The following is a 23,898-nucleotide window of genomic DNA, read 5'->3' on the forward strand; positions in this document are numbered from 1 at the left end:
TGGGGTTGGGTGGATGGATGGGTGGACGGATGGGTGGATGGGTGGATGGATGGTTGGTTGGATGGATGGGTGGATGGATGGTTGGTTGGATGGATGGGTGGATGGGTGGATGGGTGGATGGGGGGTGGATGGATGGGTGGATGGGTGGATGGATGGATGGATGGATGAGATAAACAGGGTCTTCACAGAGTTTAAGGGGGAAAACAGACCCGTAAATACCTAACGTCAGTTAGTGTCAGACAGGAAGGATGCTTAGTCCAATCTAGGGCATCGGAGGAACCTTCCTTGAGAAGGTGATATCTGAACTTAGCCTTGAAAGATGTGCAGAATGTGGGAGAAGCCGGTGGGAAAGGCATACCAAGCAGAGGAGCCATGCGGGCTAGCTGTAACATCGCCCCAGCTGTCAGCTATTCCCAGAGCATGGAAGGTGAGGCAGGGCTGTTGGAGATGGGGTGGGGTCAGGAGAAGCCTTCCCGGGGAAGGCATTTGGGCTTGCTCCTGAGAACAGTGGTGAGCTCCTGAAAGAATTTAAGCAGGGAAGTGATATGGGTAGGTTTAGATTTCCTATGGGGTGTTCTGGCTACAGCATGAGGGCTAGAAAAAACTAGAATGAAATTGGGCGGGGGAGAGGCTACTGCAGTGATCCTAGGGAGAGATCTTGGGCACCTGGAGTCAAGGTCCAGGAAGAGGTGGCTAGAGGCGTGGAGAGGAGGGTGACCCTTAACTTTGGGTGTATTGAGTTCAAAGGTCTTAGGGCTACTGATGTCCTGCACAGATGCCCTGCCCTCCCCACCGCCCCCACCCCGCCCTTCTGTTAGGGCACAGCTGGCCTGAGCCGGAGGGGAGGACTGGGTAAATGGGGCTTTAGGTGTTGCCTGCATCAGGTGGTGGTTAAAGCCAGGAAAGTTGATGATATCATCCCCAAAATAGTGTTACCCTGGAAGAGCCAATCCCTGGAAGCAGAGCCCAGAAGAACCCCGGGGAAGGGACAGAGTGGCCTGGTCCTGCCCGAGCAGAGCCGGACTCAGTTTTATGGAACTGATCATCCTCAGTAGTGATTTTTGAGCCCTGACAGCATGCCTGGCACATGGATGAGCACTTGGGATGCTTTGACTCAAGTGTTCTTCATAAACACCCTATGAGGTAAGTGTTACCCTGATCCCCATTTAGCAGAGGAGGGAAGTGAGGCACCCAGTGTCGATCATAATTATCCAAGGTCACGTGCATCACAGGACCAGAGGGCCTTGGTGAGATGAGGTCCCCTTAGTTTTTATTGCGTTTGTCCATGTGCAAATCTCTGCAGACCTTTGCAGATCCTGAGTCAGGGGCTGAGAAGAGGAGGAGAGTGTTGGAGCAAGAAGAGGTAGGGTCAAGGTGGGTGTTTGTTTTGTTTCTTTAAAGGGATGAGAGAAAGCCAGCTCAGAAGATTTGGAGAGGACCTGGGGCCTCAGGACTGACAAACCAGGTGATGGATGACAAACACAAAGGAGAGGGTGGCCTTGGAGGAGGAGAAAGTGGGGTGCAGGAAGGTGGGAGCTGTTGTCAGGATTGGAGGGGACTCATTATGATTCCACTGATAGGAAATAACCAGCATATCTAAATCCCCAGAGACAAAAAGCAGGTTAGTGGTTGCCAGGGGCTGTTGGGGGGGCTGCTTAATGGGTCTGTGGGGGTGTCTTTCTGGAGTGATTAAAATGTTTTGGAAGTAGACAGAGGTGATGGTTGCACAATATTGTGAATGTACTAAATGCCACTGAATTGTTCATTTTTAATGATTAATTTAATGTTGTATGAATTTTACTCAATAAAGAAAAATCAGAAGTGGGAGAAGTGGAAAGGGAGCAAAGTGGGTCACATCTGATGAACAGGATTTTCTGGCCCCTGCTTGCTCCCTGTGATGTAAGTTTTATTTTCATCATCTTCATCACATCAGCACCTGACATAGATTTGTTTACTAGGGAGTGAGCGCTGTGAGATTCGATCCTGTCTCTCTAGTACTGGAACAACCACCTCAGTAAGTGTTGGAATGAATGGAAGGATGGTAATGGATGGATGGGGTGGAGGGTCAGGTGGCTCCTGGAGGTAGAGTGTGGAAGAGGGTGCTGGTTTGGAATCGCTGGCTGAGGAGAAAGGGAAATGGAGCTAAGGATAAGAAAAAGCCCCAGTTCCTGATGGGAATGGGCCTGCAGATGACGAGGGCCTGGAGTCACCTGGGAACACCTGTGTTTCCTGGTTCTGTTGGTCCGCCCGAGTGCAGAAGAGGAGGTAGACCATGTGCTTGAGTTTGTTGTTACAAGTGGGGATCTCGCTGGGGGATTACAGTGGAAAGACGAGGGTTGAAAGGGGGAAAGGGCGTTGGTAATAAATGGTTCAGGGAGGTAAGGAAAGGATTGGCTCTGAACCGGAAGAAGATGGGAAGAAGGGAACCCTGGACTCTCGGGCGTGAAGAGCAGTTCATCAGTACTGGGAGTGGAGACCGGGACAGCTGACCCAGACAGGAGGTCAGAGATGCGGCTGAAGGTGACGGTCATTGGGCTCCAAGTGGTCACAGTGTTGCAGGCGCAGAGCAGTGACTTCCAACATTTGGTACTCAGGGTAGCCCTTTGGGATATGGGAGGAAAATATGAAAACTTGAACTTAGTTATTTTTTTCCTTAAAAATGAAGGACTTATGTTTTGATAATATTTACATTTATTCTTTTTAAACAGACTAGCATATATTAGGGTTGCATGTTCACTTTTTACTAATGGGATGAGTGGCCAAAGTAGTTGGGAAGGATACTGGTTTGGGAGGTTGGACAGGTCCTGGGATGACATTTTTGACTTTTTAAAAATTTTTTTGTGGGGAGGTAATTAGGTTTACTTACTTATTTTGAGAGGAGGCACTGGGGGATTGGACCCAGGACCCTGGGCATGCTAAGCGTGTGCTCTGCCACTTGAGCTACCACCTCCCTGCGCTGGGATGACATCTTAAGGAGTGATGGCACAAGGGAGACCAGGTCACGTGGCTTGCTGGAACAGAAGCCCTGTGTTTCCGTGTCTCTGTCACTGTTGCCTGGTTGACCAACTTGAGGTATCTTCCAGAAGGGGCATGAGGTTTCCCTGGAGTGACTGGCTCTGCGCAAACCCATTGTGCTCTGCAGATCACCTTTTAAAATTGATCACAAACCGTATTCCTTGTAGGACTTGAACACTCATCATCGCCAGTTATTTCTGAAATCCATTCCCAACCCCCAACCCAGTTTTTTTTTTTTTTCAAATTGGACCTTTCTTCTCCTTTTCTTCTGACTTCTGGGTATTCATTAATGTTCTTTCCCTCTCCCCAAAAGATTATGACCTAGGGAAGTTTTTTTTAGGAACCTGGGATAACATTTTCCTGAACCTTGAAGTTTGAGCTAAAAGTAACTCAAGATCTGAGGAGTGAGGGGCAGGAGAAAGAGCTTGGTCCGGAACCAAGATGATTTGACTTCCAGTTCTGACTGCCGTTATGAGCTGTGTGCTTCTGGGCAAGTTGCTTAACTTCCCTGACTTCTGGTTTCATTTTCAAATTGGAGAGGTGATTGTCTATCTGATAAGGTTATGGGGAAAATTAAAGGAGTTAGTGACACATGTGGAAGTCCCTTAAACTTGATGGGACTCAATAAATACTGGTTCTTTCTCCTCCTTAACACCCCCGTCTGCACCCCGAGTTTCGGCCTATGCTTGTGTCTTGTACATTTCCACCCTGGTGGAGGAGACAGGCAGGAATAAAGGGTGATCTCTGAGACTTCCTGTTGGGCTGGTATGTGATGTTGCCACTCATGTCCTCGTGATCTCTCTTTCGTGGTTCCTTTCCTCAGCCTTTATTATGTTTTGTTTTATTTTGTTTTTTACTGAAGCATAGTTGATTTACAAGGTTGTGTTAGTTTCAGGTGTACAGCAAAGTGATTCAGTTATACATATCCATGTATGTATCTGTTGTTTTTCAGATTCTTTTCCCTTATAGGTTATTGTAAGATATTGGATACAGTTCCCTGTGCCATCCAGTAGGTCTTGTGTATCTCTTTTATATGTAGTAGTGTCTGTGAATCCTGAACTCCTAATTTATTTTCAATTTTGTCTTTATTTGTTTTAAGGAGACTTTAGGGATTCCGAAGTTCTGTTAAGGTGTTTGGTTAATGTTGAAACAGCTTATTCATTATGAGCCTCTCCCCTCTCATTAAATGCCTTCATGAGGAACTGATTTCATAGGGGGCAGAAAACAAAATACGCCACCCTCTCCCCCACGTCAGACACTAAGTCAAAGGAAATGAGTTCTGAGGGCATTTCAAATCAAAATGTTTGAGCCTGATTATTGCAAAAGCCCTTTTGTAGTTATGGAATGGGAATCTTCTTACTGGAAGATGATGATGATGTTTGTGGCCAGGGGACCCTCCCCAACCTGTTGGACATTACAGAGGCTAGGCTTCCGGGATTGCTGGGTGCCTGTCTCCATGGCTGGGTTTCTCTCGCTTCTGGATACTGGCGACTGCTTTCTTGGACAGCCACGTGTCTGCATGCTGGTCTGCCTGTGCAGATCTCTCTGCATTTAACCGGAGTGTTGTATAGTTCATGAATGAAGAATGAAAGAAGTTTTAAGTCATTCTTTAGAGAAGGATGGCTATGAGGAAAAATAAGCCTTTGAATTACTGAGCTCAGTCTGTTGCTAGGATACATGGGTGTGGCTGTCCCTCTCCACCCCAGAAAAATACTGTATTGTTTAGTTAAAAATAACTACATTTTAATTTATGACTGGACTTTCAACACAGACGTTAATATATTTTGGGCTTTCTTTTCCTCTTTTTTCTTCCTGATTTTAACATCAGGCTCTGTTTTGGAGTTCCTAATCATTTTATTTCTGTGATACTAAGGTGGGATGGTATCACAGCATGGATGTGAGCATTAGGACTCTTTCAGAAAAAGAGCCTAGCACTGTCCCTGCAGCATGACAGCCACCCCATACACGGTAAATGCTATTTTAAATTCAGATTAAAGGAAAAAAAAAAAGTTCAGGTTCTATGCAGGCAGTGTAGCCCTGTATGAAAAAGAACCTATTGATCGAACACTTAGAAAGTTTCCAAAAACCTCCATTTAAACCCCAAGATATTGGCACTCATGTGATGGATGTCTTGAGGCAGATAAAACAGTTGAGTCTTTTTAGTGGGAGAAACAGGGATCCTTTCACATGAAGTGGTACTTGAAAAATATTGCTGTAATTAAAATATACAGTGGAGTTAGTTTTCAGGAAATGTACATTTTTCATGTCTTGAAGGAACCTTACAGAGTTACTTAAAAAAAAAAAAAAGAAAAGAAAAAAAAAAAAAAGGAACAGCCTCTACTGGAAATTAGCACGTGATAGGGCTGAAGTTTTTTTTCCCTTCCCTCTGTCTGAGAGCTTACAGCCTCCGTAGTAGGACCGATGTTGGGAGAAGAGAATCCTAGAGCTCTGTTTTCTTTTTAAAAAATTTTTTTTATTATTTTTTAATTTAAGTACAGTGAATTTATAATGTGTTAGTTTCTGGTGTACAGTGTAGTGATTCAGATATGCACATATATTGTTTTTCACATTCTTTTGCATTATAGGTCATTACAAGCTACTGAATATAATTCCCTGCGCTATGCAGTAGGACCTTGTCGTTTATCTATTTTACATATAGTGGTGTGTATCTGCTAATCCCAAATAGAGCTCTGTTTTCTAACATCACCCTCTCCTCCTCCTTCTGTATCTGGGAATCTGTTAGCTTGGATGGGAAAAAAATTCCATCTTTATATATGATAAATTCTAACTGAAGTTTGGCATTTTCTTCAGTTATGAACATGGGCAACAAACTAGTGTTAGAAGAATCCCAACTTTGTCACCAATAAATCCATATCCTACATCAGTTGTTGCAGATACCTCCAAATGTTATTTACATGTATCACTACTTCAAAATGATGGCAGACCACAGAAATATGTTTAGGTCTTGTTACTTGACATATTAGTAAAGAAACACTCCTATCACTGTATCACAATTTAAAAACACTGTAATTAAATCTAAGTATGATGTGTTTGCTTTGAAGTGTCTCTTGTTTTATTTATTTTAAAAAGTTAATTGGAAGAGACATCCAGGAGCATCACCTGATTGCCCCTGGGGTCCCTGGCACACAAAAGGTTAAGACCCTTCTCCTTGTCTGCAATTTAAATTTTGTCCTAAGGGACTAATAGAGTGGCTCTTAACCCTGACTGCCCGTTAGAATTACCCAGGAGCTTCAGAACGCTTGGTGGCCCAGTCATACACCAGACTGATTGAATTAGAATTTCTGAGGGTGGGACCTTGGCCATTACAGGTGATCCCAGTGTGTAGCTGAGTTTGAAAACCAGTGGTCTCTGTGTTCAGATAAACCAGGCTCCTTCCCTCTCTCCCTCCTTTATGATTCTTTAAATAAGAACTTAAGTTTCATGCTCACGGTAGAAAATTCAAACTGTCCACAGCTCTCTCACCTTTCTAGAGGTAACCATTGCTGACAATTTTTGTGCATAAACAAGCATTATTGATTCACACAGCTATACGTATACCCATGATAGAATTATACTGTACATGGTAACACCGTACAGACATACTGTACAAGCTGTTTCATGTACAGAGAATTTGCGTAACCAATCTCTGAGCTAAGCTGGTTTTTGAGACCAAGTCTTTTTCTTTGGTGTTTTTTATTTGCCTGCAGCTAGGGAGCCTGATCCCTCTGGGCCCAATTCAGGAGTAATTTGGAGACCAGAATCCTTATTTCTGTCTTTTAAGAACTAGTGTGACGGACAAGAAAGAACAGCACTGGGGTCAGGCCCACCTGGGGTGTGGGGCTCTGGGAGGCTGCTTATACGTGCCCACGTCTTTGAATCTGTTTGCTCATCTCTCAGGTGGAGACAAAGGGCAGTTGTGAAATGTGTACTCGGTGGGTGAAAGGTAGCTATTATGGTTAGCCTCCTTGCAGATGATATTCCCCAAAGAAGCCTGACATGTTCCATGGGCCCCTCAGAGTTCTTCATCCTATGAGTATGCAGAAAACACAGGGTCAGTTAAAAAAAAAAAATCCAGATGCCTTTACTGCAGACAGAGCCTAGAGGCCCTAAACCCGCCATCCTCTGGCTAGATTCGGAGTTGGCTTCAGGGCCACACTGATGCTGAATTCACCTCATCAGCTCTTCCAGCCGAGTACTTGTACCAGGTTAACGCATCTTAGAAATGCCCCTCCAAGCTCATTGACCCACATCTTTGCATTTCATCTCATTTGCAAAAGCAGTTATGTCTAGAGTGAGAGCCACTATCCAAGCACGTGGCAGGAAAGAGAATTCACCCCAAATGGTTTGAATGGACTAATGAAAGGAACAGCTCAGAGGTGCTGGCCCGGCACCATGAGGCACCCAAGGACTAACAACAGTGGGAAACCAATATATGTGCTTGGCTTGAGGGGGCAAGGGGAGGAAGTTACTGGAGCCCATGGGATCTGAAACTGGAGAGGGGCTGCCCGGCAGGAGCTGTGGTCACGAAGAATGGTGCCCAAGTTATGATATTTGAGGAGCGAGGGTGCTGGGAAGAAAGATCCTGCCCTCTCTCCTCCATTCTCCAGTCCTTTGCTGGGCCTCTGGTGGGCTGAACCAATGGGAAGCCAGCAGGTGATGGAGCCCCAGTGATGTCGTCTATAGGTGGCACAGCTGTTCAGGGCATAGGCTAGGGCTGGGACTGGATGGGGACGGGCAGGAGAATAACCAGATAACCAGCCCAGTGGCTGGCAGATGCCAGAAGTGAGTGAGGTGCCTGCCAGCATGCTGAGCGCTTAGATGGGCATGGTGAATGTTGTTCCCTTCCTCTGTCTCCAAGGGTTTGGATGTCACTTTTTCACCCTGTCTTAAAGAAACACCAGCCAGGCTGCTCAGGCAGATGGAAAAGGAGAAAGAGCTTCACCTGCTAAACAGCAAACCCTTGAAACAAGATCTGTCATCTTTTTCTGAGCCCTGGCTCTCTTGGTGTCTGTGCAGAAACGCTATCCATGTAAATTTTCCTCTAGGTCATGGCTGCCTCTGGGCTGGTAATACATTAAAGACATGGAGATCCAGTTGAGGAGATGTTAATTTGGAAACTCCGTCTCTTGTTTCTCCTGACACCTGTGCCTGGAGATTCCTAGTCGTCATCTCTGGCCCAGAGACCACTCTGGTGTGAGCGTAGCATCACCAGCCACTCTGCAGGCCAGCCTCTCAGAGTGTAAGAGGAGACCAGGCTGTTCCGTCATTAGAGCCTCCCAATATATTTAAAAAGTGGGAAAATGCATATTAGGATTAGAAACACCCTAGGGAATCTTTAATGTTTATATGTGAGAACTGAATGTTGTTTTTTAAAAATACAAACATAATATGACCTAATCATGCTTTTCACAAGAATATTAGAGGAGTTACAAAACTATGGAGACAGCGCCTACTTGAGGTGGTGTGATCCGGTAATGGGATGTCAGTTCAAAGTTCTATGATGAATGTCTTCCGTTTCAACCCCATTGCTGTTATCTCTGTGAGGCTGGGTGTGACTCTGTTGGGAGAAGGTATCGGAAGTCTGGGGCTGGGCTGTTGTGAATTGGGTTCTTGCCAGATCTACACCCCACCCTTCTATGTTCTGTGTACTTTGATTCCCTTTGCCTCTAAACCTTCTCAGACCCAGGTCTGTAAAGATTCAAGTCTGCGTTTTGTGTAATTACCAAGCACAGGAACCCTGTGGGAACCTCTTGTGGGATGGAGTGGTCCAGCTCACTGCCATGGGGACGCCTCTTCCTTTTGTCTCCAGATGTTGACTTTTGTCAATCACTGCTCATCCATAGAGATCTCATCAAAGAATAGAAAAGGAAGCAAATGTAAAATCAATGATGTAAAATGTAAAATCAAAATCTTTAAAATTTTTTTAAAATAATGAGTGTTTGTTGAAAGATTTGGAAACTAGAGACTCAGGACGGTGAATGGTGAACTCTGTTTTCCCAAGTTACATGCAGATGTGATGGAGACTGGCTTACTGTTTTTGTTTTTGTTTTTAAATGGAAGAACCATTCTAGACTTCAGCTATATGTCAGTAGTGCATTAACAGGATAGGGCAGCAGTTTGCCAATTCCAGTTGTATAAGAAAGGACTGGAGGAGCTTGTTATAAAGGCAGATCTCAGCCCGCCAACCCCATCCCAAGGCATGGAGTCCACCTTTTTAGCCAACATTCCAGGTAGTTCCAGAACCACAGCTTAGGAAACACTGCAGCATAGGATTTTGACCTCATAAAGCTTTTTTTTTTCCCTCTTCCAGTTTTACTGAGATATAATTGATCTACAGCACTTTGTAAGTTTAAGGTGTGCAGCATCATGACTTGACTTACATCATGAAATGATTATCACAGTAAGTTCAGTGAGCATCCGTCATTTCACACAGATACAAAATTAAAGAAATAGAAAAAATATCTTTTCCTTGTGATGAGAACCCTTAGGATTTTCTCTCTTAACTTTCATGTATAACATACAGCAGTGCTAATTATATTTACCGTGTTGTACGTTGTATCCATAGGACTTCTTTATCTTATTGCTGGCACTTGGTACATTTTGATCGCCTTCATTCGGCCCCCTCCCTCCTACCCTCCCCCTTAACCCTTTCTTAAGGTGTTGATGCTTGAGCTGGAGATCTTTGATCTTTTTTTTTTAAATTAGAATTCCTCTGGACCTTCTACCAGACTGTATGTTTTTGTTTTATTTTGCTTTATTTTGACCTGTGTACTTGAGGCAGCTTGTCATGGGCAGGACAGATGCACCAGAAGTGATTTCCCCAGAGGGAGCCCGCTGTCACATGGTGGGAGATGCTGCCTTGTTTAAAAACAAAGAAATAGAACCCTGCCATCGAACTCAGTGGTCTCCCAGAAGAGGCTGGCAGAGTAATCCAGTGGTGTCTGTCTGTTTCAAGCCTGTGTTGTTATTAATCCTGTTACAAATGGTAATGCTTTCCATTTAACAAGTTTGCTGTCTCTGAGGAGTTTTATGTATCGCGTAGGAGACCCTGCTGGGTGATTAAGCCACTCACTCAGCATCTTACAGGCCACTCGAGGACGATGAGGATCAGCTCAGAGGGGACGCCTCACCTCCCCCAGAGTTCACTGTGGCCGTGCATTAACTGTTCTGGGCCCAGTGCTGTAGGGGTTGAGGTCCAGAGAGAAGGGGTTCTCCTTTTGATCTGTCCCTTTATCTCTCCTACATCATGAGAGGCTTCTTGGGCCCTTCAAGTGGGGGCAAGGCCAGGGCTGTAGCTTTCTCTAAGGGTCACTGTCCTCCAGGGAAAAAAATACAAAAGCTCTACAAAAAAAGAAGTAATTTGCTTACTACTGCAGTAAGCCAGAGAAAGATGTAGCATTTTTCACTCCCTAGGTTTTACAGTTTCAATTTACAATCCAAAGACTTTGTAGCTAATTAAGGCAGTGAGTGCAAGGAAGGAGATGGGATGAGTGCATGGTGGGGGATGGACGGTTATCCCAGAGAGGGCTTCAGATGGACTGCTTGCTCAGTTCTGTAGCCTTCCAGGACAGGCCCTTCAGAACTCTGAAGCCCATGTGGACTTCCCACAACTGTAGTAAGTGAGGCTGTGACTGATGCACAGAAGGAAATGGCGTCTACCCTCTCCGGGAGAGGCCCGCCGGACTCCACCGCTGGCCTGGCCATGTGCTTCCAAACTTCAGGTCAGAGGGCAGAAGCCAGGCACGTCTTGGGGAAATGACAGCCCAGCGGTGCCCGGACGTGACCCATCGTGGGAGACAGGAAGCCCGGTGGCTCTGGTGGTTGGCTGGGGGTCCCCCACTGCCAACACAGATCTCAGTCATGGTCTTGTTCTCAAGCTCCGTCAGATGAAGGGGTGAAGCCTTGTGGCCACACCCACCCTTTTAAAGTCAAGTAGCATCAACCACACCCCTCAGACTCTAAATCTAACCCAAGGAAATGGTCAAATCTTGGCTTCCCCAAGACCCACACCATTTTACCAAGTCAGTCACAGGCAGGACTCTTCTGGAAAAGTAAGCCACCCTGAGGATCATGCCGTCACCCTCTCCCTGTGAACTGTGAGGCGGGCAAGGCCATGAGAGGAAGCCCTGCTTATTCAAATGCGAGCAGGAAGCCTCTTTTTACATCTGAGTGTGAATCCAGTCCTTGTTTATGAGATACTGTGTGCAGTATCTTGGCCATGTGTGACCTTGCCTGGTGCATAATGACATCCATTTTAAACAAAGAGCGGACTTTCCCCCTTAAAATGCTACAGTTTAGGAATAACAGTGACTCGCATTGCAGAGGTGGAGAAGCACTGTTTTTGTCACGATGGCAGCCCTGTGTTTTGGGTCCATCCCCCAGGATGGAGAGCCCTCTTTTCAGCCTTTGTCCAGTTCTCTGATGGAAAGTGCCAGGCGCAGGTTAGGCTGCACTGACTTCCTTTCTTTTTTTTAAATTTTTTAAAGTGGCAGTTTCTTTTCACTTATTTATTTTTATTTGGGGAGAGGGGTAATTAGGCTCTGTTTATTTATTTAAATGGAGGTACTGGGGACTGAACGCAGGACCTCGTGCATGCTAAGCATGTGCTCTTCCACTGAGCTGTGCCCTGCCGCCCTTAGATTGCACTGACTACCGTTCAGGAGTTTGAAAACTTGGTGCGCGGCCCCTGGCAGAGTCCGCTCTTTGTCTGCACCGAAACATTTCTCTTGCTCGGACATCTCTCTGCCACCAGCCTGGCCCAGCCACTGCCATTTCTTGCTGGGACGATGCTATGCCTCTGTCACCATCCTCTCTTCTCTACCTACACAGCATCCGCAGCGAGCTTTTGAAAATGCAAACCAGATCACTGCCATCAGTCTGCTGCCTCATGTGGCGAGGTAGCCCAGAGCTTGGGTTCTGTAGTTGGTGCAACTGGGTACTCATCCGTCACTAGCTGAGTGACTGGGGGCAACTTAGCTTCTGTCTCATCTGTAAAATGAAGATGATGATGATAATAGAAGCCACTCTTGGGTTGTGGTAAGAATTACATTTTCACGTGGCGCTCCTAGACCATTGCTGAATAAATGTTAGCTATTATGTTTATTGTCAATATTCTGCCTCAAATTCATGGGCCTCCTATGGCTAGACTCCAGCACACACTCCTGACCAAGTCTGTGAGGTGCAGCGGGATCCAAGGCTGGGCAACTTCTCTAACCCTATCTCCCAAGGGCGTTTCCTGCCTTGTTCTCTGTTTTCTACCCACTCTGGCTTCTTTCAGCATCTCCTAAGCACCACACTTTCCCCTGCCTCAGGACCTTTGCACAAGCTTTTCCTTTACTGCAAATGTTGGTCTCCTTCCCTCCTTGCTTGGCCAACTCCTCCTCCTCCAGATCTCAGCCTAAGTGTTCCCTTCTCAGGGAGGCCTCCTTCCACCACTGAGGTGGACGACGAGCCCCCTCGTTCTGTGCCATGGCACCCCCATTTTTTTCTTTCAGAGTATTTGCCACCATCCGTAATTTTATATTCATCTGGAGGTTTGCTTGACTTGTATCTTCAAGCTTTCTTCAGTTTAAGCTCCAGGAAGCCCAGGATGGGCCCTGCAGGCCGCAGCAGGCCTGGCCTGCACAGGCTTCTGTGGCTCCCCAGCCGTGTGATGAATGAACACTGCTTCCCCAGCCGGGCTTGTGAGTGTCTGCCCTGGCCTTACAGTGTATGACGGAGTGTTTATTGGCAGACAGAGATTTTCCCACATGCATTTCTGGGTCAAGGATCAGCCCTGGAGGGGAGGCAGGGAATATATCATTTAATGGTTCTCAAACTGTAGCCTGCAGCTGAGACACCTGGAGGGCAGGTTAAAACCCTGCTTGTTGCCTCCCCCCCCCCACAGTTTGATTCTCAGCCTGGGCTGGGGCCTGAGAATTTGCAGCTCTAACAAGTTCCCAGGTGAGGCTGCTGGTTGTGGGGGGCCACTCTTTGAGAACCAGAGACAGAGAATGTCTAGCTAGCCACACAATCGCTGTGACAGTCCTCGGAGACCTGCCAGGTCCTGGAATGCCACCAAGGAAATAAAGGCTGGGAGGCAAGTGAACAAGGTGGCTTGTCATGGGTGATCCGGGTGAGTTCGTCCCGGCCCCTGTCCCATTGCTGTGTGTAGGTGCGTGTGGGGTTATTAACGACTTCACGGTGTGAGAGGCTCGTCTTCCTACTTCTTTGCTGCTCAGGTGGGGGAATCTTGGGGCTGGAAAGGCTTGAAGTACAGGACCCCCCAGGAGAGGAGTGTTTTCAAGGAGCTCACTGTAATCATGGTGTAAAGGCTCCAAAGGGAGGAACCTGGTTTGTGATGGGAACTGGATTTAAGACAGTTACTGATGGCAGTTCCTTCTGCTGCACGTTCCTCTGGAGGTGCTCTTTGTAAAGTAGGGCTCTTGTGGGCCCCCGTGGGTTTCTCTTTGCTGACCCAGCACCCCCAGAAGCTCTTAGGTTGACTCATGGCCCTAGAATGGACATGACCCTTCCCTTCCCAGCACAGCCACCACGAGATTTTCAGGGGTTTCAAGAGCTTTTCGTGGCCCCAAGCAGCTCCTCATCCTTCTGTGTCAGGGAGGGAATTGGTGTCGCAGGAACGTGGCCTCAGGAGTCAGACAGCCCCAGGTTTGCTGCCGTTCCTGGTAGCAGGCCTTTAGAAACTTGCTTCTCGTCGGGTTTTCCTGTCCTGTAAGACGGGGCTGATGATGTCTGGGGGAGCTCATGGTGCAGAGGTAACGCAGAGGCAGCACGCTGAAAAGCCTTGCCAGCCTTCTTTATTGTGACCACAAGCCAGCCATTGACTTTTTCAGCCCCAGCATCCTCCTTCCTCGCCTGGTGCCGAGAATGGTGCTTCCCCCGTAGGGTTCTTGGGAAGGTGAAATATTTGGGACAACTGGTGGAATCCAGATCAGTCTGTAGTTTTGTTAAGGCCGTTGTGCTGATGTGAATTTCTTGGTTTTGACAAATGTGTCGTGGTTGTGTCAGGGGTTAGTATTAAGGAAGCCGGGTGAACAGAATGCAGGGACTCTGTGCTATCCGTACAACTTTTCAGTAAGTGTAAAGTTATTCCAAAATGAAAAGTACACTTAAAAAAAGTGTTTGTGAAACAGCTAGCAGGGGGCTTGAGATTTAGTAAGCCCTCAGTCCGCACATGCTGGCTGTTGCCATGACTGCTAACACAGCTGCTGTTGCTGATCCTGATACCTTGCAGAGTCGGGGGAACCACTGTCTGTGTCGAGCTGACCACTCCACGCACGGTATGTTGGATTCCTATGGCTCCTGTAGCAGGTTGGTACAAACTGGATGGTTTCACACAGACTTGTTCTGGTTCTGGAGATCAGGAGTCCAAAACAGGTCTCCTGGGCTAAAATCCAGATGTCAGCAGGTCTGCATTCTTTCTGGATGTTGTAGGGGAGGACTCTGTTTCCTTGACTTCTCCAGCTTCTAGAGGTGCCCATGTGTTCCTTGGCTCATGGCCCCGCCTCCATCTTCAAAGCACGTGATCACATACATCCCTGTGACTTCTGCTTCTGATACTCTGACTCTGACACCCCTGCCTCTCTTTTCTAAGAGCCCTTAGGATTGCCTTGGGCCCACCTGGATTATCCAGGATCATCTCCCATCCCAAGATCCTTAACTTAATCACACCAGCAAAGTCCCCTTTGCCCTGTAAGGCAACGTCCACAGGTTCTAGGAACAACGACATGTCTGAGGGTTGTTATTCTGCCCATCACAAGTGCTAAGCTGTTTTCCTCCTCCTTTTTTATCTGCCTGTGTTCCACGTCTCCTCACAGCCCATGGGTGGTAGGGGCCTGTTTGAGTTCCTTGGGTGGAGCTTATGCCCACAGAGCAGAGGGCAAGCTCTCCTGCTGTGTAGCCCTTGGAGGCCTGAGCTCCACGTGGGTGGGTGGCTGCCAAGGGTTCTGACCGTAGCTTGGTGTCTGGTATGTGTGTGATTTTTCTGAGTGATCATGGGCTTTGATTCTTCAGTTGTGGGCTTGGTACTTTGGGGCAGCAAAATGGTGACACTGGCTCTCTCTCAGTTAGCAAATTGTGCTAATGTACTTACTGTTAAATCTGAAGGTTGATTACCCCTAACCCCTTATGAGCACTGATTAGGGGTCGTAAATGATCCTGGATGTCATACTCCGTTAGTTCTTTGTTCAGGGCCTTATTCCTACCTGTTCTCTTCCTCTTTACCTGCTCATCTCTGTCTGAATCTGGGCTGTCGAGCATGGAGGCCACTGGCCACGTGTGGCTCTTAAGCACTTGAAATGCAGCTGATCCAAGTTGAGATGTGCTGTGAACGTAAAATACACGCTGACGTTTGGAGACTTAGTGTGAAGAAAAGAATGTGAACGCTTTCTTTCATGATGTTTAAATGACGATTACATGTTTACAATAATATTTTGGATATATTGGGTTAATAAACGACATGATTGAAATGAATTTCACCTGTTTCTTTTTCCTTTGTAAATGTGGCTCTCGCAAGTCTTCAAATGACAGACGTGGCTTGGATTGTTTTCCTTTTGGAGAGTGCTGGTCGAAATCGAAGTGTGTGTGTGTGTGTGTGTGTGTCTGTCTGTCTGTCTATTGTTCCTGTCACTGTGTCATGTAAAAGGCTTCCCCAGGGTTTCTCTCCCTCCTATCTTTTTCTCTTTCTCTCTCTCCCCTCACTCCTTTTCTGTTCGCTTGCAGCTCGCCAGCTAAATGAATCCCTGGGACTGTCAACATCCCTTGAACCACGATGAGCTTGCTCACAGGGAAAGGCTGGGAGTGCTTTACCCTGGCCCGCAAAATTAGGAAGCTAATCCCCATCTCGAGCTCCTCTCCTTGCTCTTTATGCCCTAGAAGATTCTGGATATTTTTGGCTGATTTGTTTTGTTTTTGTTGGGCATCGTGGCTCTTCTTTCTAACAGCTGCAGAGGGGGATTCTGACATCCCCCTCCCAACTTGGCCTTGAAAATTGCCTCTCTAGAGAAGCGGGGTGGTCCAGGGGTTCCTAAGTCACATCAGAGTCGTCTGGGGAGTGAAAATGCTGATGCCTGAGCAGTACACTTTGGCGTTTGCCAGGAATGAGGCTGGATCTACACCAAACAAGCCAATGGCCACATTTGTCTGACTGGGGGGGGGGCAGTGCAGCCCGGCCGCAGGGTAAGCCTCAATTTTCACTTCTGCAAAGCGCCGTCTGGCTTGCCCGAGCAGCTCGGGAGGGATGCTGATGAGGAGGTAGGTGCAGCTGTGGGTGAGTGGGGGCGGACACGGCTAGACTCCCGCCCCCGCCCCCAGCCCGTGATGATGGCAAGTTGGGCCCAAGAGGTCATCCTTTCCTCCAGCACACTGGTGAGAGGACAGCAAGAGGACAGATGGTCAGGGGTGGCTGGAAGGGACGTGGCTGGTCCAAAGGTTACGGGGGAGGAATCTGTGGTTAGACAGTCGGGGTTCACATCCTGGTGCCGGTTCCTCTCTGCACCTCTGTCCCTTCATCTGCCAATGACAGTGGCTCCTGAAAGGGGTTGTAAAAATCACTGGTCCTAGCGCCCCGGGCTGGTGAGCGGTGGGTCACGCTGGCCGCTGCTCTGCTATCTCTAACTTCTGGTGAACTTCAGGCTTTGATCAGGTGAGATCCAGCCTCATTACTTAATCATTTCAGTGAGGAACACCTGCGAGCCCACGGGCAGGTTTGGGCAGGAAAGAGGGAGGACACCTGGAGGAGGTGGTGGGTGGAGGTGAGGGAGCTTGAGGCAGAGAGTTGCTCGGAGAGCTGGTGGGTGAGTCCGCAGCTCTTTAGAGACGTTGTAGGCCTTTGTGAAGTGCAGCTCACTCACCCTTGGATGCCAGCAAGCCTTCCCTGGCCAGCATCGGGGGGACGACTGTCCTGGTACCAGATGACTGAGCAGGACTGAGGTAAGAGCCTGTGAGCCTGAGTGAGCCCGGGCATCCAGGGGGTGGCTGGGCCCTGCCCTGGGGGCCGGGCTGGGTGTGGCGGGTGGAGAGGGAAGTCATCTTTCAGCTCTGAGGAGCAGGACCACGTTTCTGGTGGGAACCTGGTTACCTGATAACTCCTGTGACTTCTGAATACTGGCTTTTTACCTTTCCTCTCCCCTCCAGCACTTCAGGGACCTGAGCCAAGGATTTGGACCTTGGGCCTCCTGGGCCCCAGCCTGGAGCTGGGGAAGGCGGAATTCAGGAAGCCCGGGCCCCATGGAAGGGCCGGCAGGGTGGGAGCAGCAGGCCTCTCTCTGCTCCGACTCCCCCTCAGAGTTCGCAAAAACTTGCAAATGCATCTGAAAGAGCAGCCTTTATTTTTCTCAGCGGTAGTGGTGTGATCTTTGCTGGGGACTGCCTTTCTGGGGTTGTACCCATTCACCCACTCCTGTGAATGTTCGCTTTTAATCGGTAGATTTTTCTCTGTCTTAGCACTGTGTGCTTTTTGTGAGAATGGTTTCAATCATAGGTTGTTTTTTAAAAGTAACCAATTGTACTAGTGTATTTTCCTTCCAGAAATGGCCTTGTTGGTGTTAAGCGTACATGTGAGTTGATGGGAGTATTTGGAGATTGTCGAAGCGATGAAAGTGAGGGTGCGCGTGTTTGCCTCAGAGAACTGGGTCTCCTTGTAGCTCTCGATGGAATGCTCTGGCATTCACAGTGTGAGGTCTCGGGCTGAGGACCCAGGAGGTGGGGGTTGGCAGCTGCAATTTTTCATGAAACCTCATGTGCCCAACACACAGTGAGGCCAAACAAACTGAACCATCAGAGTTTGGAGCAGAGAAAGTCTTATTCCAGGGTTGAGCAAGGAGGACGGGGCAGCTCATTCTTGCAAGACCCGAACTCCTTCATGGTTTTTTTGGGGAAGAGTTTTTAACAGGCAAAATTTGTGTCGGGGGAGGGCTGCTGGGTGTGGATCCCTCTGGTTGCTGGTGATTTAACAGGGTGGTGTTCCAGGAATCTCTAACCATCAACCAGAAGGTTCCAACCAGGCTGGGGTCCACGTACTTGTGCTCAGCCTAAGTCACCGTCCTCCACCTGGGTGGGAGCCCTAGTTGCTGCAGAAGAACTCAGAGCTGTGTATCAAATTGTTATGCACATCCCCTTCAGACCCGGGACCAGGCCCCACCCCGCACTGTTGTTTTCCTTTGTTTCTGCTTTTCCTCACTCCCCTAATTAGTAACTGCTTGAACCTGCCCTTTGGAACTCAGAGAAGGTCTAGGAGGCTGAGACCTTTTCCCTACAAACAAGAAACGGGACACAGAAAGGTTTTGGGCCACAGGGTTCTGCTTGGTTTCAAAATGTCTGGGGCCTGTTTTATGGACTTTAAGAACATGATGGAAGGGGGTGGCAGCGATGTGAGTGAGGATACAGGGCTTATCCCTCTCTTTTCTGCTGTGTTTTGACTGAATTAAAGTCACATTTAGTAAATGGCATTAGGTGAATGGCTACGTACTGGGAACTCCAGGTATGTTCCTTTATTTAGTTCTTAGACTGACTAACCCCTTCAGGTTGATGATTAAGCCCAGTTTATAGATGGGGATGCTGAAGCTGGGTGGGGAAGTAATTTCCCTAAGGCCGCACAGCTGGGATCTGAGCAGAGCTGTGATCCGACTACAGATCACTTTTATTCCCATGACCATGGTATTTCTACTCTGCTGTGTTTCCTTTCCCCTTAAGGAGATTTACTAATAATGGGAGGCAGAGAGGTAAAGGTAACGTTTCTTGAATGCCTACTGTGTGCTAGCCCTTAGGCTAAGTGCTTCACCGTTATCTCTAGCCTGCAGTGCCCTGGGGGTGGCGTGGGGGGTGGTCCTGTTATGACCTTGGTTTCACAGAAGATGAAACTAAGGCTTAGGGGTCTTACGTGCCTTTCCTGGTAAATAGTAGAGAGGAATTCGCAAGACAGCCTCCGCGGGCTCACAGTGAACAGACTGGATATGGGAGGGGTCTTCATGGTCTGAGGATCCCCTGCCAGAATAATGAACTTACAAGCATGGATAGAGACTGTTTTCAGCGGATTATCAAATACTTGCAGAGCATCAATTTTGGAAAAGAGTCTGGGTCTAAGATGCTGTTCAGAGATCCTGAGAAGAGCAGGACCTGGCCCTTTCTTGGGGAGTTGACCTTCTGGTCTGCTTATTGGTGTTAGGGCATGCGGGAGGGGGCGAGCACTTCAGGTTTCCCAGAGCACGTGTGGTTTGTGTGCTGAAAGGGTGAGTCGGATGGGGGCAGGGAAAACCTGAGGACGACGGGGAGAAGAGGTAGACTCTTTGGCTGGAGCAAGGCCGTCTTTCCTGAGTGAGGAGAGCCTCAGAGGCCAGGGTTTATTCTTAGAGAGAGTGGTACCTGAACCACCTGACGGCAGTGGAAAGCCCTGGCCTGGGGGGTGCTTCCCCAGATTCATCAGGCAGGGGGTCTGGATTGGACTGGGAGGTGGGGGGGATGAGGCTGGAGAAAGGCCCACCAGGTTACAAAGCTGTTGTGAGCTACTGGGCAGGAAAGGGTTAATGCTGGACCTCCCATTAGAGTGAGTGGTTCCTCTGGCAGTAATGTAATGCCAGGAAGAGGGGCAGAAGTCAACCTTGCTGATGTGACTGAGTTGGGGGTTCAGAGATTAGATGAGTTTCCTAGGCTCTAAGCATCTCCCCCGAACCCAGTATGAATTGATTTGCATTTTTTATTAGGAAACTCTTCCTTCTTGCCTGAGCTCTGCAAAGTTCCTGTCCATTCCTTGGTGAGAGCCCCAGGTGTGACCTGTATAGTGATTTGAGCCTGGGATCATCTGGAGGTTGCTGTAACTCCGTAAAGGAGTGGGCAGGGGAGGAGGCAGGCAGACGTCCGTCCACCACTTCACGGACCAATGTTGGCAGCCATGAAGGCTGGCTTGTCTTGGGCATGGAGTTCAGTCCTAAGGGGCCTGATGCATAGATAGCGGGGAGGGAGGAAGGAGAAAGCCATGAAGAAGGGAGGGAGAGAGAAGAAATGCCACTTGCAGGGCACTTGCAGGTTGTAACAGTTAAAGGTCAGATTGATGACCTTGCCTCTTTATCACTCTGTGTGTCCCACCTGGAGTCATTCTAATCCAGCAGCAACCAACACTGTATTTTAGGATCCTCCCTCAAATTGGAGCTATATTCAGAATTTCTCAAGTTTTTTAATTCCTGAAAGTCTTTTAAATACGTCCTTCCAGGTCAGGTATCACTGGCTGAGGGGACTGAGGCTCTTGTCTAGCTTACTGGCAGACTGTCATTGTCACCAAAACTTGTCTCATTGCTAATTATCCCACTTTTTTTAATCAGTCTTATTTTGGTTGGGAGTAATAGGGGAGGTAACTAAGTTTTCATTTGATTTATCTTAAATGGAGGTACTGGGGAATGAATCCAGGACCCTGTGCATGCTAGGCACATGCTCTACCACTGAGCTAAACCCTCCCCCTAATTATCCCGCTTTTAGTGAAGCAATCGAGAGCAATTGGTAGGAAATACCACTTTGATTGAAAGGTGGTTTCACTGCATTGATTTCTTTAATAATTAGAAACAAGTTGGCGAGGATGCGGAGAAAAGGGAACCCTTTTGCACTGTTGGTGGGAGTGTAAGTTGGTGTAGCTACTGTGGAAAACAGTATGGGGATTCCTCAAAAACTAGAAATAGAACTACCATATGACCTAGCAATTCCACCCCTGGGTATATATCTGAAAAAAACAAAAACATTAATTCGAAAAGATACATGCACCACAAAGTTCACAGCAGCATTATTTACAATTACCAGGATATAGAAACAACCTAAGTGACCACCAACAGATGACTGGATGAAGAAGATGTATGTATATACAATGGAATACTGTTCAGCCATTAAACAAAAATGAAATTTTGCCATTTGCAGCAACATGGATGGACTTGGAAGGCATTAGGTAAGTGAAATAAGTCAGAGAAAGACAAATACTGTATTATATCACTTACATACGGAGTCTCAAAAATACAATAAACTGTGAATATAACAACCAACACAGAGGCAAAGAACAAACTAATGGTTACTGGTGGGGAGAGGGAAGGGGGAGGGGCAAGAGGGGGAGGGGATAAAAAATGTTATTATGAGATTATGTGAAATCATGTATGTGTAACTTTTGAAAATTGTAAAGCACTATAGAACTTAAAGAATCTTTCATTCAGTAACAAAATTAATTATATCAAGAGGCCAAATGTGGGGACCTTCTCTTGCCCAGGAGGAGTAGGGGAGATGAACTTCTCACAAAGGGAACTTTGGTGAGGACATGCCTCAGGGATGCCCCATGTGGGTGGTGGTGCGCGTGTCTCTGTGGTTGTTCCTGGTGGATCCTGACCTGCGATTCCATCGAGTGGTCATTCCTGACACTTTCTGTTCTATGAGGTCAGTCTGCTTGCTTTATTTGTAAGTTTACCAAGTGACCTAACTTCTTAAGGAATGTTATTCCTTGGAAGATGACATCTGAAGACATACAGATGTGGCCACATAGTCTGATGAGGCCCTTAATTCGTTCTGTGGTGAAGAAGCTGTGTCCTGAATGGTGTCGAAAGGGTATTGGATGAAAAGAGGGTGTTCTGAAGTGCCCCTGCACCTGTGCTGTCCGGTGGAACTTCCTGCCGTGCTGGAGATATTCTGGATCTCTGCTGTCCCGCATGACAGCCACAGGCCCCATGGAGCTCTGGAGTGTTTGGAATGTGGCTAGTGTGTCTAGGGAACTGAATTTTAAAACTTGTATTGACTTTTAATTCATTTAAATTCAAATAGCCATACGCAGTAAGTGGCTACTATACTGGTGAGCAGTGCCCTGAACAACAGCCAGAGGAGACCAGTTACTGTGCTTAGAACTTGGATGCAGGTCTTAGCTGGGCAGGCTGGCTTGTGAGATACAGGCTACTTTAGTGGACACTAGGAAATCTAGTAGATGGCATAGAATTGTGAGATTTTATATAAATGTTGGAATTCAAAGAAGACTTGGGTGAGTTGGAGTAGGCGGGGAGGTTTCTTAAAGGAAGAGGGCATGCCCGTAGCTTTCGGGTCTTCTAGAATCATATCTTGGCAGCTGTAGATGTCCTTTTTATTCATGCTCTTAGGGAACGAGTGTGGTATGGAAGACGCCAGGCCTGGGAGCCTGGCAGATCTGTGTGTGAAAATGGGGGTCACCTATGCAAGATACTTAGTTTTCTAAGCCTCAATTTCTTCATTTGTAAAATGTGTGGAATAGGACTTCCAGGAGCTCAGATAACTTATACCAGGTCCCTAGGGTCTTGGCACATAGTAGGTTCTCCATAAGTGTAGGCATTGTCATCAGAAATAGGATTGGCATATATATACCTGAGGCTCCCTGACTTCTGAAAAGTGCGTAATGAGACGGGGTTCAGACTCCTTTCCTTCTTGTCCTCTGATGAGGGAGATCTGGCGCTTCACATGTATTGAGCCAGGAGTCCCGAGACTGTCACTGGGAGAGTGGAGAGAAGGCAGGAAGGGTGTGACAAGGCTAAGGAATACACAGAGAGGCTCTCGCAGAATTGAGGACTAGACTGTGATAAATAGCTGCTCCTCTTCGGTCACTGGTAAGGCACAAGTTTATCGGTGTGTATTGCAATCTTCTGAATTCCAGCTTTCATCTTCCTCTCCTCCCAGAAGAGTGTGAAGTGGAGTTTACAGCTTACACACTCTCTGGGGGTCTGGGCATTTATTTGCGGGGCGCCTTGGACACCTCCTGGAGGTGACCTCATCATCATTTCCTTATCTGGGTTCTGTGTTTACTTGAACACTTGAGGTTGATTTAGTATCTTACAAGAACGGAACATTATCTTCCAGACATCATTAATCTCGCCTTTCTTATCCAGTGTAAGTGTGAAATTAATCAACAAGGAAAGGGAAATTAATAATATGTTGCTAGTCATCATTCATCAGGAGGCTTCACAGCAGGTATGAAATTAACTTTGAATTAATACACACTTTAACAAATTAAAGGTATAGAAAAGGGTTATTTATTATTTAGGAAATGCCCCTTAATGCTTCTTGCTTGGATAATTAGTTAGATGATGGGTGGTGTCTGGTGGTAAGATCGTTGGATATCGTGAAGTCACCTTAGGACCCATAGAAAGCATTGTATCAACTTTTTTTTTTTTTCAACATTTCACTTAGATAAATGAGATAAAGCCAGATGGTTAATGCGTGCTTGTTTCCTGTCAGTTGAAAAGATTTGCCCAAATGCTTGCAGTTTTGATCTCTATTTACGATAAACTAAATTTGATTCCTGGTTCTGTGTTTCCTTGTTATGACATGTGGTATGATCAGTTTCAAAGGATACATTATTATGAACACGTTATAGAAAAGAATGGAGCATTACAATTATAACTCTCTATTGCAGCTTTTGCTGAGGTTGGTAAAGGACAGGCTTTTGTTACTGAATCGTTCCTGTAATTATCTCAGAAATAACAGGCAGCAGTCACCTTCCATTAGGGGTGGGAGAGAAGGAGCCTTACTATTTAAGTGAGACACATAAGGTACTGAATGAATCATCCGTAGCCTCATCATGAGGAATTAAAAATAGAGAGGAACAGTTGACATCATCCTATAGCAGGTTTTTAAGGAACAGAAAGATGCCAGATAGGATGCATGAAGGAAAAGAGCAGCCTGAAGTGGTGTCCCAGCCCACATGTGAACAGCCTATTGGCAGTGGTTCTCAAACTTGAGAGTATATCCTGGTCTCCTGCAGGGCCTGTTCAGACAGGTTGAGGGTCCCAGCCCGGAGTTTCTGACTCAGTCGATGTGTGGTGGGGTCTGAGGTTTTACATTCCCACTTTCCCAGTTGGTGTCGATGTTCTGCTTTAGGGGCTGCACGTTGAGAACCATTAG

At 47.2% G+C, this 23,898-nt stretch overlaps 1 protein-coding gene across 8 annotated transcripts in view; it reads left to right on the forward strand.

The window, feature by feature from the left end:
• Positions 1 to 23,898, forward strand: part of MGAT5 (alpha-1,6-mannosylglycoprotein 6-beta-N-acetylglucosaminyltransferase) — a 330,723-nt gene that overhangs the window by 19,702 nt on the left and 287,123 nt on the right. Inside the window, exon 1 of one of the 8 annotated variants that reach the window (XM_006196107.4) lies at positions 16,811 to 16,947. The exons of 5 other annotated variants lie outside the window; for them this stretch is intronic. The gene's annotated coding sequence lies outside the window, so the exon portion shown is untranslated. Of the gene's footprint in view, positions 1 to 16,810; positions 16,948 to 20,843; positions 20,942 to 23,898 lie in introns of those variants that run through there. 2 more of the 8 variants (XM_072960889.1, XM_072960888.1) reach the window with 2 other exon arrangements.

The sequence above is a fragment of the Vicugna pacos genome, chromosome 5 (assembly GCF_048564905.1).
Source record: "Vicugna pacos chromosome 5, VicPac4, whole genome shotgun sequence".
In the NCBI taxonomy this organism is placed as follows: domain Eukaryota; kingdom Metazoa; phylum Chordata; class Mammalia; order Artiodactyla; family Camelidae; genus Vicugna; species Vicugna pacos.